Source organism: Sceloporus occidentalis, unplaced genomic scaffold (assembly GCF_023333645.1).
Source record: "Sceloporus occidentalis isolate IW3139 unplaced genomic scaffold, rSceOcc1.0.p SCAF_526, whole genome shotgun sequence".
Classification (NCBI taxonomy): Eukaryota; Metazoa; Chordata; class Lepidosauria; order Squamata; family Phrynosomatidae; genus Sceloporus; species Sceloporus occidentalis.
Genome location: NW_028317506.1, coordinates 96,601 through 111,501, shown reverse-complemented (window position 1 = coordinate 111,501; position 14,901 = coordinate 96,601).

The following is a 14,901-nucleotide window of genomic DNA, read 5'->3' as shown; positions in this document are numbered from 1 at the left end:
AATTAAATGTTACGCCTTTAAAGAGAAATGGTGGCGGCGAGGATAAGGTTAACGGCCCCTGGAGTAACCCTATAAAGGATTCTGTAGCTTCTGCCCCCAGCTTCCACGGAGCGGAGCGTTATATAGAAACAGCCCGTGGGAACCTTTAACGTTAACCCTTTAATAGAACAGCCTATCAATTACATTGTAGCGAGAGGCAAATGGTCCTTATGGAAACCATGACTTGTCTGGAGGTAAAGATATTCTGAAATCCAGGGCTGGCCCAAGCCAAAATGCCGCCTGGGGCGAATTTTAAAATGCCCCCCCCCCTTATCTACCCTTCCTCGCAGCAACCCCCCCGCCCCATTATCTACCCTCCCCCCCCTTGTACTTACCTTTCAGCAGTCCAGCGGCGAGTCTCCCTGTTCGGTCTCGGTGCCGGCTTGTAATGCCGGCACTCAGCATCACAAGCCGGCACCGAGACCGAACAGGAAGACTCGCCGTAGAGGAGAGAGAGAGGGGCGCCGAGCGGGTACTGACAGCTTGGTAAGCGAAAACCACTCGGCGCCCCTTTCTCTCTCTTTCGCTTAAAAAAAAAAAAAAAGGGCTTGGGGCGGCGAAGTGCCGCCCCTTCAAAAGTGCCGCCTGGAGCGGTTGCCCTACTCGGCTCCATTGTCGGGCCGGCCCTGCTGAAATCAATCTGTGTTCAAGCAGGGATCCCAGCTGTAATAAAGTAGTGAGAAAAGCACAAATTGGGATGCTGAGTCGAATAAGCCCATTCAGGATAAAACCGCTAGGCGCTTGCAGATACCCCATCGAGAAAGCACCTTATATAGGGATAAACAAGTCTTGTAGTAAATTTTTCTTAATATCTGGCTATCTTTTATATATATATATATAGCGCCAACAGTTCCCGCAGCGCTTCTTACAGTCCCTACATTCAAGGGGTCTGACAGAACTAGAACTGACGGACTAAGACTAACCGATACATTAGGTACAGAGTTCCAAATCCATGTTATTGGCGGGGGCCAGCCGGTCCCATAAAGAAATGAACTCTGTACTCTAAATACCCGTTACTACTATCCTATGCTAAACATACCCCTCAGCATTTCAGGGGTCTGTGCTGTTACATAGATTTTACAGATCAGAGGATTAAAAAAAAACTGCGCTCAAAAATCACGTCTGTCCTGCAAAAGCCAGGACTCTTGGGTGGTATGGCTAAAGCGCCTTGGCTTCAGTGCTCTCTCTTGTTAATGTGGCTACGGTTTGACCCTTCCGGGCTTCCGTATCAGGAGAAGGATGAGTCACTGCATTCCGCACATGGGATTCCCCTCGTTAAAGATTACTCAGCCAGGAGGCTTCCTAACAACCTTCTTAAAGAGTAACAAACAGAGAATGTGCACCAGGCAGAGGCGGGCAATCGGGCAGCGGCGGGCGACCTCTGCACCCTGAGCAAAGGGGATAGTCTGCTTTATGGCTGCAAATTCCTTCTATACAATGATCCAGACAGATGGTCTGCGAAGCCCCCCCACGTCATTGCTAACGCTGTCCTAATGTAGGATTCCTAAAATAAATAGACGTGGAATTATCCAAACAGTTACAGACGGGGCGAGCGCGTGAAGACGTACAGCGTAAATACCGCAATATACTGCGATCCACCCATTGTACTGCGCTACAGAATTTGACGGCGCTATATAAAACAATAAATAATAATAACATAGAGGGAGATTCAGCTGCTCAACATGTATTTTTCCCGTAACTCCCATCATTCTCAGCTAAAAGAAAGGCCCTGAGTGGTGGGTTTTTTTCAGCGCTGGAACGCATATGGAACCAGAATATTTATGAACTGACCACATAGTGTAGTCCCCGAAAACTTCTAAAAGGTATTATTTATTGATGTTTATAGCGCCACCATATTCTGCAGCGCTGTACAATGGGTAAACAGGACAAGTAGTGCACACAGAACCATTTGGGTTTACAGGAACAAGAGGTAAGGAGGGCTCTGCTCAAAGGAGCTTGCAATCACCCGAGATTAAAGCATTTTAATATTAACCCCTTAAAGCACAACACATGTGAAAACAGTGGTGATGATGGGGGGGCAGGTCCTTTTTGGGGCCCACTTCTCTTTGTCCCCCACAGTATGCATTCATTTTAAGTGTATTTTTTAGATTCTTATTTTTTGGTTAAAATAAATCTATTAAAAGAGCCATTTTATTAGTTAGAGACGGACACGTAAATCTCTTCTCTCAGGGTCTTTAAGAATCTCTCTATTGGCTGAAGGACAGGGGGATCCCCGTCGCTGATCAAAATCTCCGTATTATGAGAGTTCTCAATTTAATGAATCTGGGCGTTTCAAATGGGTCAGAAATGGGGAAAGGAGATCTATAATTTATTTTGGGGAATCTTCTCACTTAATGTAAGCATTCATTAAGAGCCTGTTTAAAAAAATTGAGTAATACTGATTTTTTAAAAAAAAATCCAAACCGCATAAAAATAATTTTCTGGTATTTACTGAATATTTACTTAATTCTCCGAAAAATTTGAAAAATTGGCAGATAAATGGCGTACAGCATCGTACCATCACAAGAAATGGGAAATATACATTTTAAATAAATCCAGTTTAGTAAAAATGATTTTTTTTAAATTGTATTTCATGCGCTACACTCTCTGCATGCTCCAAAAACCTTAAAAAAAGAATCTGAATATAAAATGTGCATTTACAATGAGAGCGGTAACCCCCGCTTTGTAAAACCAGGCAGGGCACCAACAAATACTCTATAGAGAAGATGTGCAGATGGCGGCACCCCCCTTTCTGCCAGCTGCCTGAAGGTCAGAGGTCAGAGGTCAGAATTGCTACTCAGCTGCCTGCCTGAACATCGCTAGTGAATAACTCCTAATCACATCAATAAATGATTACGCCGACACGTGTGCAGGGCTGGCATCATTCTCCTGCTACTGAGCCATTTAAGGATTATGGGCATTATAATATTGTTTTGGGTCATTTTAAAGTGATTTCCAGACACACTGCTCTGACAGCTCTTACTGCACCGCATGCGTCCCAATATGTAAATTAAGGGGGGTGAGCAGACGTGGCCGGCTTCACTATCTGTGGGACGAACAATAACACAAAGTTCTTTTGGCCTCGACAATGTATTATTTAGCAAGAGAATGTTGGGAAAAGCGACCGCGGCCAGATATTAATCACCCGTTTATTAAAGAGGAACGAGACAAGACTTTGACACTTACATCACCAATCATGATCCCTTGCACACTTTTTATTTTTACCCTTCACTGCCCTAGCCTATGGCCGGCGGGTGGAGGGGTAAATTGTTATAACACTAGCCATGGGCTGGGGTCGGGTACGTCACAAACACTCTATTCATATGTGCACCTGTGATTTTGCACCGGGCCAGGTCCCCAAAGCCTCAGTTTTTGGTGGTAGTAGCGGGTAGGCTGAGGCTTTTGGCTTCAGTGTGACCCTCCTTGGGGGGTATCCTAGAAGATCCAGCCCTCCACCATGGCCCTACCAATTGGAAGCGCCCTAGGTTTCCTAGTCTCCCTTGCCAGGATTGGCTGCCTCTCCTGGGGGGTGTGGCTGTGATGAGGAGGCAGGCCTAGCCTAAGTTAGACTATAAAAGGATGGAAAGCGGGTAGAGGGTAGGTAGAAACGGGCAGAAGTTTGCGTTAATGAACCCCACTCCTCTACTCGTAGATTGAAGAAACCACCTCGGAAAGCACCCGTCACCCGGAGACTCCAGGTGAAACCAGGTGTGGCGATCACTGATTCCAGGGTTCCCCCCAGTGCCGTTAACCTGCAAACCTTCTCACTATATAAATCAATAAATAATAATGTATTGGGTCAGTAGTCAAGAGGAAAACTGCACTGGTATTTTGGGTGTCTTATAACTATTCCTTAACATAATAATAGAAAGAGGACCTCGGGGTAAAGTCGTGTACGTTTTCATTTAAAAATGTAAAAAATCACAAACCAAAAATGCAAGGATATAATACTTGCTATTAATAATACATAAGGTGATTGTTATATCGTGCTTGTCAGCATGACTGTGTACCGCTAACAAGGTCATAGGGATTAATCCTGTCATTGGTATCATTCTGCGGTCTGCTGACTATATTAATAGAATGATCCACTTCCTCCGAGATCCATCGCTTCCGATCGCCGCAGGGAGAAGAATCCAGGTCTTGTCCTATATTCTACACGTGTGACATAGAAAAAGATAAAAGAAGACTTGTCCTACCGCGGGAAAATGGCACAACCGACCTTTACTGGCACCGCCGGAAAGCCGCCAGCTCTTTAATACCTTAATAACCGAAATGCCGAAACACTTTATCTTCTCACAGTACCTCCTTATGTTATTGTGTTCTACACTTGGCGCTCAGAGAAAGAAGTGAGTAAAAGGGCGGTGAGTACTAGACAGATGAGTGAACACTCATACAGTATTTTCCAAGTGGCTGCATGCAAAGGGGACACAAGAGGTGTCCAGCGGACCCCTAGGGCTGGCACTGCCTAAAAAATAAAACTCATTATATCCACAAAAATGTCAAATTTCTTCTGCTACGGAATCTGACGATGCTCTATAAATAAAATGTAATATAACAGAGACCAATATAATGTCTGGGTAAAGTTAGAGGCATTTGTTTAATGGGTGATTACTATTACTGCACTTTTATTATCGGTTATATAGCGCCATCATATGCCACAGCGCTGCACAATGGCTTAATGGGCAATAACGAGTAGTGCCCTTGAAATTTGGAAATAAAGGGACAATTTAGTGTCTCTGACCCCCTCCACTAAAGATAAAGTAACCTGACCTAGAAGATGCAGCCCTGCTCCAGCAGCTGCCCTCCTCTTCCTCCATGATCTGACATATCTTCCCACTGATTGGCTGCCCGAAGCAGCCAATCGGTGACAGGAAAAAGCTCCCATTGAAATCAGAGGCAGCCCTTTCCACACACGTGCAGTGGTGTCTGAGCGGCCCCCTTTTTGGTTATGTTTGTTGTCTTAAGGCTGGAAAGCCAAAGACCACACAGTGTTCAAAATAAACGTTCTTTATGGACCCAAATCTGTGGATTAAAAAAAATGTCAGAAAAACAAGAAAAATGCAGTCTGGATGAGTTTAGCCAAAGAAACCACAAGTGCACTGACCTCGTTTAAGATTACCCAGAACCTTATCAGTCTCAGAAGCATTTTTGGGATTCCATTACTGACCATTATCACCTTGGATGAAGGGGAGTCTAATACGTTCTCCATTAAGAAGCTTGAGTCTCCAAGGACAACAAAATTGATAAGAACATTAAACACGTCAAGGAATTTTGATTAAATTGAGGTTATATCAATAGTACGTTCCTGCTAATTGGGCCATTCTACTGGTTGGTACGGTTATAAAATTACTTTTCATATATTTTACCCCATATATATGTTTATACAGAAGAAAAGCAGCCCTGGCACTTTAAGGCCAGCAGACGCTAAATAACAGTTGTGTGGCTGAACGCGCGGGCCGTACGCTATGTTTTTTATACGCTCCGGCAACAGTATCGGTCCGGACCCGACACATAACACTCAATGTATGTACAATTCTAAATTTTCCCTTAACATAGTAACCACGTGACGGAAAGTCAAGAAGTATGGAAACAGGGAAATTGTGGCTTCTTCAGTTTCTTCGCCTCTAGTAGCAACGCAGGGACTTCTGTGGGTGACATTATTCACTGTATGGTCACTTTGTCTCATATTGTGAAAAACAGGGACCCCATTTTATTACCCGGCTTGGCATGTTCTCTCAATTCCCATGTGCTATTTTTCTATATAATACTTCAAGACCACCTGGAGACTGATGGGTTAAAAAGATATCATCAAATTAATCAAATTGCGGCATTAGAAACACCATTCCTAGTACTATTCAATACCTAAACCTTTACCAGAAATTGTTTCACCCTATAATTTTTGCGAGGAACAAATAGTGTGTCATGTGACACATACATTTAAAAAAAAAAAAAAAAAAAAAAGGATAAAAATAACATATATATATATTTCCAAATCAGGACAGGTTAACAAATATATTTAAGGTATTTTTTTCCCATTAATACTAGCCGCGTGTAATTTATAAAAATATTGTTGCCTACTTGTCCCAAGAAAATATATAGATTGTGTAGAACATTAAATGAGAAAAGGATATAATGGTTGAAAAAATTAAAAAAGGACTAGTCCTATAGGGTAAAAAAGCCCTGGTCATTAAATAATTTCTCAGGAATCTGGGATTGTTTTGCTGTCTTTGGGGTCATTTGGTTGGGGTCACGCGTGACTCTACCGAGTGACAAAAACACATAATATTATTACAGTTTCACTTTAGGTTAAAGGGAACTTCCAGCGAACGAAACAAATTACTAACATGAACGAAAATCGGCACAAAACTCCCAGAAAACAACGCCGGTTCCTGTAACAGGTTAATTGAACTACTTGCCAATAAATACAGGTACTTCCCAGAGCGATGGTTTCTAGTTTAATATTCCCAGCAGTGGCGGCAGCTGGAGGCCGGCTGAGGGTTATGAGAGCTGCAGTCTAAAAAAAAAAAAAAAAGAAAAAAAAAAAAAAGAGATCAACGGCTGCATTTTGTCTAATTTAGTAACTTTTTGGGATAAAAGTAAACATAAAAAGGCACAAACCGATATATTTCTGCGAGACATAGCAGAATAACGTAATCATTCTAATTCAATTTTTGTTTTTATTATCATTCAGATTAGACGCGTTTTACACTATTTTGGGACTTAGAAAAATAATTGCTATTTTAAGGAGAATTTATGGCGTTCGTCGGAATTAGATTCGACAATCAGAGTTACAGACGATGATGTAAATAACTAGTTTTCTATTTATTTCATCCGAGGAGTCAGACAAACAAGCGCGTCTGAAATGATATGATCCCGAAATAGTTTTGCTAAAAGAGGGGAGACACATATTAATGAATTATCCTCATGGAAGGGCAGGATATTTGATATAAGTATCTGAACGAAGGGATGTCTGGCACCGGTTAACCCAGAGGGCCAGAATGGCCAATAATATAGCATTAACCCCTTCATGACAAAGCCCGTACAATGCATTGTTTTTAATGGGTTTAAGGACAACCCATTGTACATAAGGGGTTAAAAAACATATTTAACCTGCAAGCACAGTCCATAAAGGTGCTGAAACCGGCGTCGGCAATAAATACTGAAGGCCCGTTGTGTTTGTCGGTAGGGTTGCCCGTTGCCGTAACTTCTCGACTCAATGGCCAGTCTCACAAGTATGTCAAATTCCACTTATAAGTGAGAAATAGAAGAGCTCGGAGTTCTGGGTAAAGCTTTGATATATTTAAACCATTGCGGCTTTGAAAAGGAAAGCAGGATATGTACCGAGCTGTGAACTGCACCTTTGAAAGCCCATAAAAGGAACATCAAAAAGGGCTACAGTTCTTGTTATAATAAACAACCTAGTGTCTATTTATGAAACTGCATGTAAAACACATGAATACGCTTTTGGTAAGTCTACGGGGGGTAGAAACTTTAAAAAGAAGATACCGAGTATAACTGAGTAATATATTGAATATTAAATATGATTGAATATGTATATATCTGAATCACAGAACAAAATGGGGGTGAATTATAGTAAATTAGAAACTAAAAGAAAAAAAGTTTAAAAAAACAAATCAGGTCATTATTTGGGGTTTTTTTTACATGACCATTCATTTTACATAAAAACTGAAGCCCCCTCGGCCCCTCTCACTTTCGACCACCAGCACATAAGCTTGACTAGAAGGAACCAGCTGCCGGGAACCTAGTATGCGCGTATTACTGAAAAATACTGATCAGTGATTTTAGTTTCCAATTTAGACACAATCGCAACTCCATACATTAACACACACTCACTCTAACACCAGCGACTTACACACACACAATCTAACACCATAAACTCACACACTCACTCTAACACCAGCCACTTACACACACACAATCTAACACCATAAACTCACACTCTCACTCTAACACCAACCACTTACACACACACACACACACACACAATCTAACACCATAAACTCACACACTCACTCTAACACCAACCACTTACACACACACACACAATCTAACACCATAAACTCACACACTCACTCTAACACCAACCACTTACACACACACACACAATCTAACACCATAAACTCACACACTCACTCTAACACCAACCACTTACACACACACACACAATCTAACACCATAAACTCACACACTCACTCTAACACCAACCACTTACACACACACACACACACACACAATCTAACACCATAAACTCACACACTCACTCTAACACCAACCACTTACACACACACACAATATTAAGCCATAAACTTTCCTAATAATTACGTTGTGAGCATTTTTAATAGACTTGGGCACCAGGGGGCTCTTCGTGTTCGTCTTCGTGCTCGTCTTCGGGGGGGAAAAAACCTTCGTATTCCGCGAATATTCGCCCGTTCCTGTCTTCTCTTCGGGCGAATATTCGCGGACATTCTTCGTGCTCGTTTAATCTTCGTTTCCTTCCCGGTTGCCTTGCAGGGGTTAATACACATCGGAGCAGCAGCAGCTGCCGTGAAGGAACGTGTGTGCAACTCTATTGGTCGTTTCGGCAGGGGGCTGGTCTGGCATCAACTAGTGAATTGCAGAACGCACTTCATTCGTTGATGGCAGGCCAGCCCCCTGCCGAAACGACCAATAGAGTTGCACACACGTACTGAGGTGTACTGTACACAAAATGACCTAGAGACAAATGCTCCAAGGAACTTGGCCTCCGTTTATCATACACAATCACACATCCATAGATGTTTAATAAAAGAATAGGGATTATTTTACATTTTTAAATTGATTTTGGACCACTTGTAATACATGCCTAACATTTGCTACCTATTTACAATGGCATACTTTGCAACAACCCAACTTTTACTGGACAGGACTGGAAAAAAGCAGGACTGTCCACCAAAATCTTGGGTGTGTTGGCAGGTATGCGGATGGAAAAATGTTGGACAAGAACTAAAAAATAGCTTAGGGTTAATGTACGGTTATGTTTAAGATTAGTAGCAGTGCACTGCTTTGGTTAAAGATGTATTATGTCTAAATAATAATTTAATTTTAATGGGTTTTAAAAAAAATTTAGGGGTTTATTTAAATATATTTTAAAGTTAGATTTATTATTTAGTACTTTATTATATTTATTTAATGTTTATACTAGTGCTACCTACCGAGCTATAACTACCAACGTGTATTTGCATACCTAGTTTAGCTAAATTAGATGGGACAGGACTGGAAAAAAGCAGGACTGTCCCTGAAAAAGTTGGGTCTGTTGGCAGGTATGTGGATGGAAAAATGTTATAGTATGAAGTGTGAGTTATAGCGTTAATGCTAGTGAGTGTAGAAATGAAGGCCAGGACAAATAACAAGAGGAAAGGTCCTTGTGATTCTTGCATTGTACGTGTATGTGTTATGTGTGTTATGTGTGTTGTCACTTGTCACTGTGTTATATGTGTTATGTGTGTTATGTGTTATGTCACTGTGTTATTTGTGTTATTGTGTGTGTTATGTTTGGTTGGTTGTGTATCAGAAGGAAAATAATGAAATGGAAATGGAAAAGGAAATGGGAAAGGCGAATGAGTGGGCAATTGGCGACCCACTCACCTGTTTCACCCCAGAGCAAAGCATCCAAACACTGTCAGTCCTAGACGTTTGGGAGCGGACTTCCAGAGCTCAGACACAAGGCCCTAGCGTAAGCTGGCCACTCCGGCGGAGGTAGCAGGCGTTGCCACACCGCAAACAGACGCAGCCAGGGGGGAGAAACTGCCCTTACCATTAGGGACATTTGAGGCATGACACTAGCCAGGAAGCGAACTGGCATCGAAGAGACGCTGGCATCACCACCAGCAGCAGCAGCAGAATTGGGAAAGGCGAATGAGTGGGCAATTGGCGACCCACTCACCTGTTTCACCCCAGGGCAAAGCACCCAAACACTGTCAGTCCTAGACGTTTGGCAGCGGACTTCCAGAGCTCAGACACAAGGCCCTAGCGTAAGCTGGCCACTCCAGCGGAGGTAGCAGGCGTTGCCACACCGCAGACAGAGGCAGCCAGGGGGGAGAAACTGCCCTTACCATTAGGGACATTTGAGGCATGACACTAGCCAGGAAGCGAACTGGCATCGAAGAGACGCTGGCACCACCACCAGCAGCAGCAGCAGCAGCAGCAGCAGAATTGGGAAAGGCGAATGAGTGGGCAATTGGCGACCCACTCACCTGTTTCACCCCAGGGCAAAGCACCCAAACACTGTCAGTCCTAGACGTTTGGCAGCAGACTTCCAGAGCTCAGACACTAGGCCCTAGCGTAAGCTGGCCACTCCGGCGGAGGTAGCAGGCGTTGCCACACCGCAAACAGACGCAGCCAGGGGGGAGAAACTGCCCTTACCATTAGGGACATTTAAGGCATGACACTAGCCAGGAAGCGAACTGGCAGAGAAGAGACGCTGGCACCACCACCAGCAGCAGCAGCAGCAGCAGCATTGGAAAAGGCGAATGAGTGGGCAATTGACGACCCGCTCACCTGTTTCACCCCAGGGCAAAGCATGAAAGTCTGTCAGTCCATGGCGTTTGGGAGCGGACTTCCAGAACTCAGACACTAGGCCCTAGCGTAAATTGGCTACACCGGCGGAGGTAGCAGACGTTGCCACACCGCAAACACGTGCAACCAGGGGGAGAAACTACCTTAAACATTACAGATAAAAAAAATTTACTTTCCAAGCTAAGAGCTGGGTAACCCAACTTGGGCAGATTGAATTTAAGGAAGGCAATCTGCTCCATCAGATGAGGTGCCATGCGTGAGCGCTGTGGACTCAGTATGTTTCCAGTCATAGAAAACACGCGCTCACTTTGAACAGTGGTTGGCGGACATGATAGTAGCTGCTGCGCAACCCATGAGAGTGCAGGCCACACACTCTTCTTTTCATCCCAGTAGCTAAGAGGATCAACATTAGGCGCAGAAGGAACTTCACAGAGGTAAAGTTTGACCATTTCAGCAGCACTACTCTCCTTTCTGCTGCTAGCTCTGTCAGATGGTCCAACTATACTCCCAAGTGCCTCTTCCCAAAACGCAGCTGCTCCACTCAGCTGTGTTGTGCTGCTTGTGGCACTGCTGCTGATGCTGCTGCTAGGAGTAGCAGACCACATCATCTCTTCCTCCTCCTGCACCTCTCCCTCCTCGGACAGCATTCCCATTTTACGCTGCCAGTCACGCACCTTGTTGACCAATTGCTCCCGGTAGCTACTGAGAACATTAAATTTCAAAGCTAGCTTTCCCTTAATTCTTGGATCGCAAAGGCACGCTAGCATAATTTCGGGACTCTCTTCCATTCGTTTGCGAAGGTGTACTTTTAGCAGATCCTTCAGCTTCCTGACTATGGCTGCTATGTCAGGATGTAGAGTGCCACCTTGAACAGCCTCACGGTTTCCAAGGAACACATCCATCTTGCTGCCTAGATGGGAGAACACTGGGATTACCTGGGCCAGACTGGCAGTGTTTGAGCTTAAATTTTCTGTGGCATCCCTGAATGGTTTAAGGACTGCCACTAGCTGGGCGATCACTGTCCAATCCTCCCTATTCAATGGAGAGGTAATCCCAATATTGTGCTCTGAGGCAAGATTATGGATTGCCCTCTGCTGCTCCAAAATCCTCTCGAGCATGTCTAACGTGGAGTTCCACCGTGTACTGACATCCTGACGTAGGCAGTGTACGGGAAGACCTGACCTCTCTTGCTCTTCCCTCAAAAGTTGGCTAGCCTTAACACTATGGTGAAAGTGCCCAGCGATCTTTCTGCAGCGGGACAGAACTACTGCTGCCACATTAGTTCCTTCCGACATTGCTGCCTTCACTACAAGATGGATGATGTGGGCTGCACAGCGCACACCAACAATATGACCATCTCGCAGCGCTTTCACCATATTGGCACCTCCGTCAGTTACCACAAAACCAACTTCAACATTGGTGCCCGCCTCTGCTCCCACCCAAAGGCTAAACATTTTCCTCATCGCATGCAGAATGTTTTGGGAAGTGTGCTTTTCATCCATCACTTCTGCATGGAGAAGGAAAGATCGGTAGCCTGCTGCAGCAACTTCCTTAGACACACCGGGCTGCCACCAGTGTGCTGTCAAAGAAAGAAAGGCATGCTGGCCGCTAGGTGCACTCCACAAATCTGTAGTGAAATGAACAGACTGACCAGCAGCCTTGGAAAGCTCCTCTTTCACTGCTGCAACACAGGACCGATACAATGAGGGGACAATGTTCCTGCTGAAAGTGGAACGTGACGGAACTGTATATTGTGGAGCCACAGCCGCCATCAATTGTTTGAAAGGCTCCCCTTCGATCATAGAGAAGGATGCCCCTCCAACAGCAATGAACTGACCAATCAGTCGCGTTACTTTATTGGCCTGCTGTTTGGGCATTGACCTTTTGGATTGGAATGCCACAAATTGTTCCAGGGTGGGCTGGACATGCAGTGCTCCAACCTGCCTTGGTCTCTGGCTGCCAGCACTAGTTGCTGCTGCTGCTGCTGCTGCTGCTGCTATTGGCTCAGAAGAAGAAGCTGTTGGGGTTTTTCCACGGCCACCAGCTATGCTGCCTGCACTAAGTTTTCCCTCTGCATCTTTCCCCAATAGCACAGCGTTGTGTTGAGTGCTGAGGTGATGCTTCATGCTAGCACTGGTAAAATGGCCAGACACTTTCCCTCTGCTTATTAGCTTCCCACAATGTTTGCACTTTCCATAGCGCCCTTCTTCAACATTTTCAAAGTGCTCCCAAATTGGGGCGCGCATAGCCTTGGAGTGTGCCTTGGGTGCTGCTCCTACTGCTCGGGGTGGATGAACAGAGGCAGAACTAGTGGTGGTGGGACTGGTGGTAACAGTACTGGCCATAGTGGGACTGCTAATTGCTTTAGATTTGCTAGGTTTTGCTGCTGCTGCTGGTGGTGGTGGTGGTGGTGATGATCGTAGCGGAGAAGGTGGAGGCTCAGGGGAAAATTGTGCACTAGTCATTTGGACACTGCTCCCTGAGGAATCTGATTCCTGACCACTCATCTCCTCTACTTCCTCTGGCTCATAGTCTAGCTCTTCATTAGCCAGATCGAATGGAATTCCTGCTAGGCTGGAGCTAAGACTGATATCGTCGTGAGACTCGTGACTAGTAGTAGTGCGAGCAGGAAGAATAGACTCTGCACTTGGCCTCTCAGTCTCAGGCTCCTCTGCTACCTCGCTAGGTGGAGCTCCACTATGTGTAGCCCTCTCTCTAACTGTCTTTACAAAAATTTTGTAAGGACTTGGTGGCTTGCTAGAGGTACTAGGAGGACATGGCGTGGCGGTACCAGTGGGAACAGTAGGCGCAGCACTAGTGGTGGTAGAGGCGGTAGAGGTGGGGGTGGTGGTGGTGGTGGTTTTGCCTACAAAGGAATGAGATCGCTTTGGTTTGGGACCCCTCTGAGTCTTGCTGCTAATTTGGCTCTGCTTGGTACCTTGCATGCTGCTGGTGGATGGGGAAGATGCTGCTTGGGGCAAAAGGCACTTCTTTTTAGTCACTGGGCTGGTACTACTTGTGCTACCCTTTAACTTTGAACGTGCTTCTGGTGCTTTAGGCTTTCCGTAAAAAACCATAGAGCTTGTGGGCCTAGCCGCACTACTACTGCCTGCTTTTGGTGCCTTTCCTTTACTTGATGATCCTTCAAGCAATGCTTCCCCAAATGATAAGCGAGAGCTTGGCCTACTTGGCCGACTAGACTGACGCAAAGGCTGCATCTTAGAACTGGTGGTGGTGCTGGTGGTGGTGCTGGTGGTGGCGGTGGTAGATGGAGCTTGTCCCTCCTTAGTCCCAAAAGGAGGATCCATTTCAAATTTTGTGTTGTGTGTGTAGTGTAGTGTTTAAAAAACTATAAAAAAAAATAAAAAAATAAAAATAAAAAAAAAGGAAAAACGAATTAAAGACAAAAAATTAGAGGAAGTTCTCTTCAGTGCTACTGCTTAAAAAGTAAAACTATGCACTACTGCACTGTGCTGTGTGCAATCTGCCAAAGTGCTAAAGTTATTTAAATTATTAACTCAAGATTAACTATTTAATAACTAGCAGTATTTTATTTTTAATTTGAATTTACACGGGCCTAAGAGCTTAGCCTACTACTATGCTAGCCTAAAGCTATATTTCCTTACTATAAATCTACCTCTAGGCAGACGCTCTCAAACCCACTAAGCTAAAGTGAGGTTAAATCAGATTCAGTATATGATTTATTAATTAATATTAAGTTATATAATATTAATAGATTAGAAATAATTTACTTATATATTATGTATTATAGATAGAAGAATATAGATTATGAATTAGAATTTAGAATTAGAATTACTTATATTATAGATTATGAATTAGAATTTATATTGTTATATATTATTTATAATATATTATAGATTAAGATTAAAGAAGATTAGAATTATTTTAGTACTACAGCTAGTAGCTTGAAGCTTTGCTTAGTACAGCTCGTCACAGTCAATTTTTCTTGAAAAGAATTAGAAATAAAATAAAATGTCACAGCAAAACAGTTAGCTTCACTGCTGGCTGCACTCACTAGCCCAACAAGTTCACTTCACTGATGGACTGAGGTGAGCAAAACACTAAGGGTACTTTTAATAAAATTGAAATAAAATGTAAAATAAATGAGAAAATCTTTGCAAAACAGTTAACGTCACTGCTTGCTGATCAAAAAAAAACACAGCACTTATGCGGCTGCACTCACTAGCCCAACAAGTTCACTTCACTGATGGACTGAGGTGAGCAAAACAAATGAAATAAAATGAAAGATTAATTAAGAAAAATTGA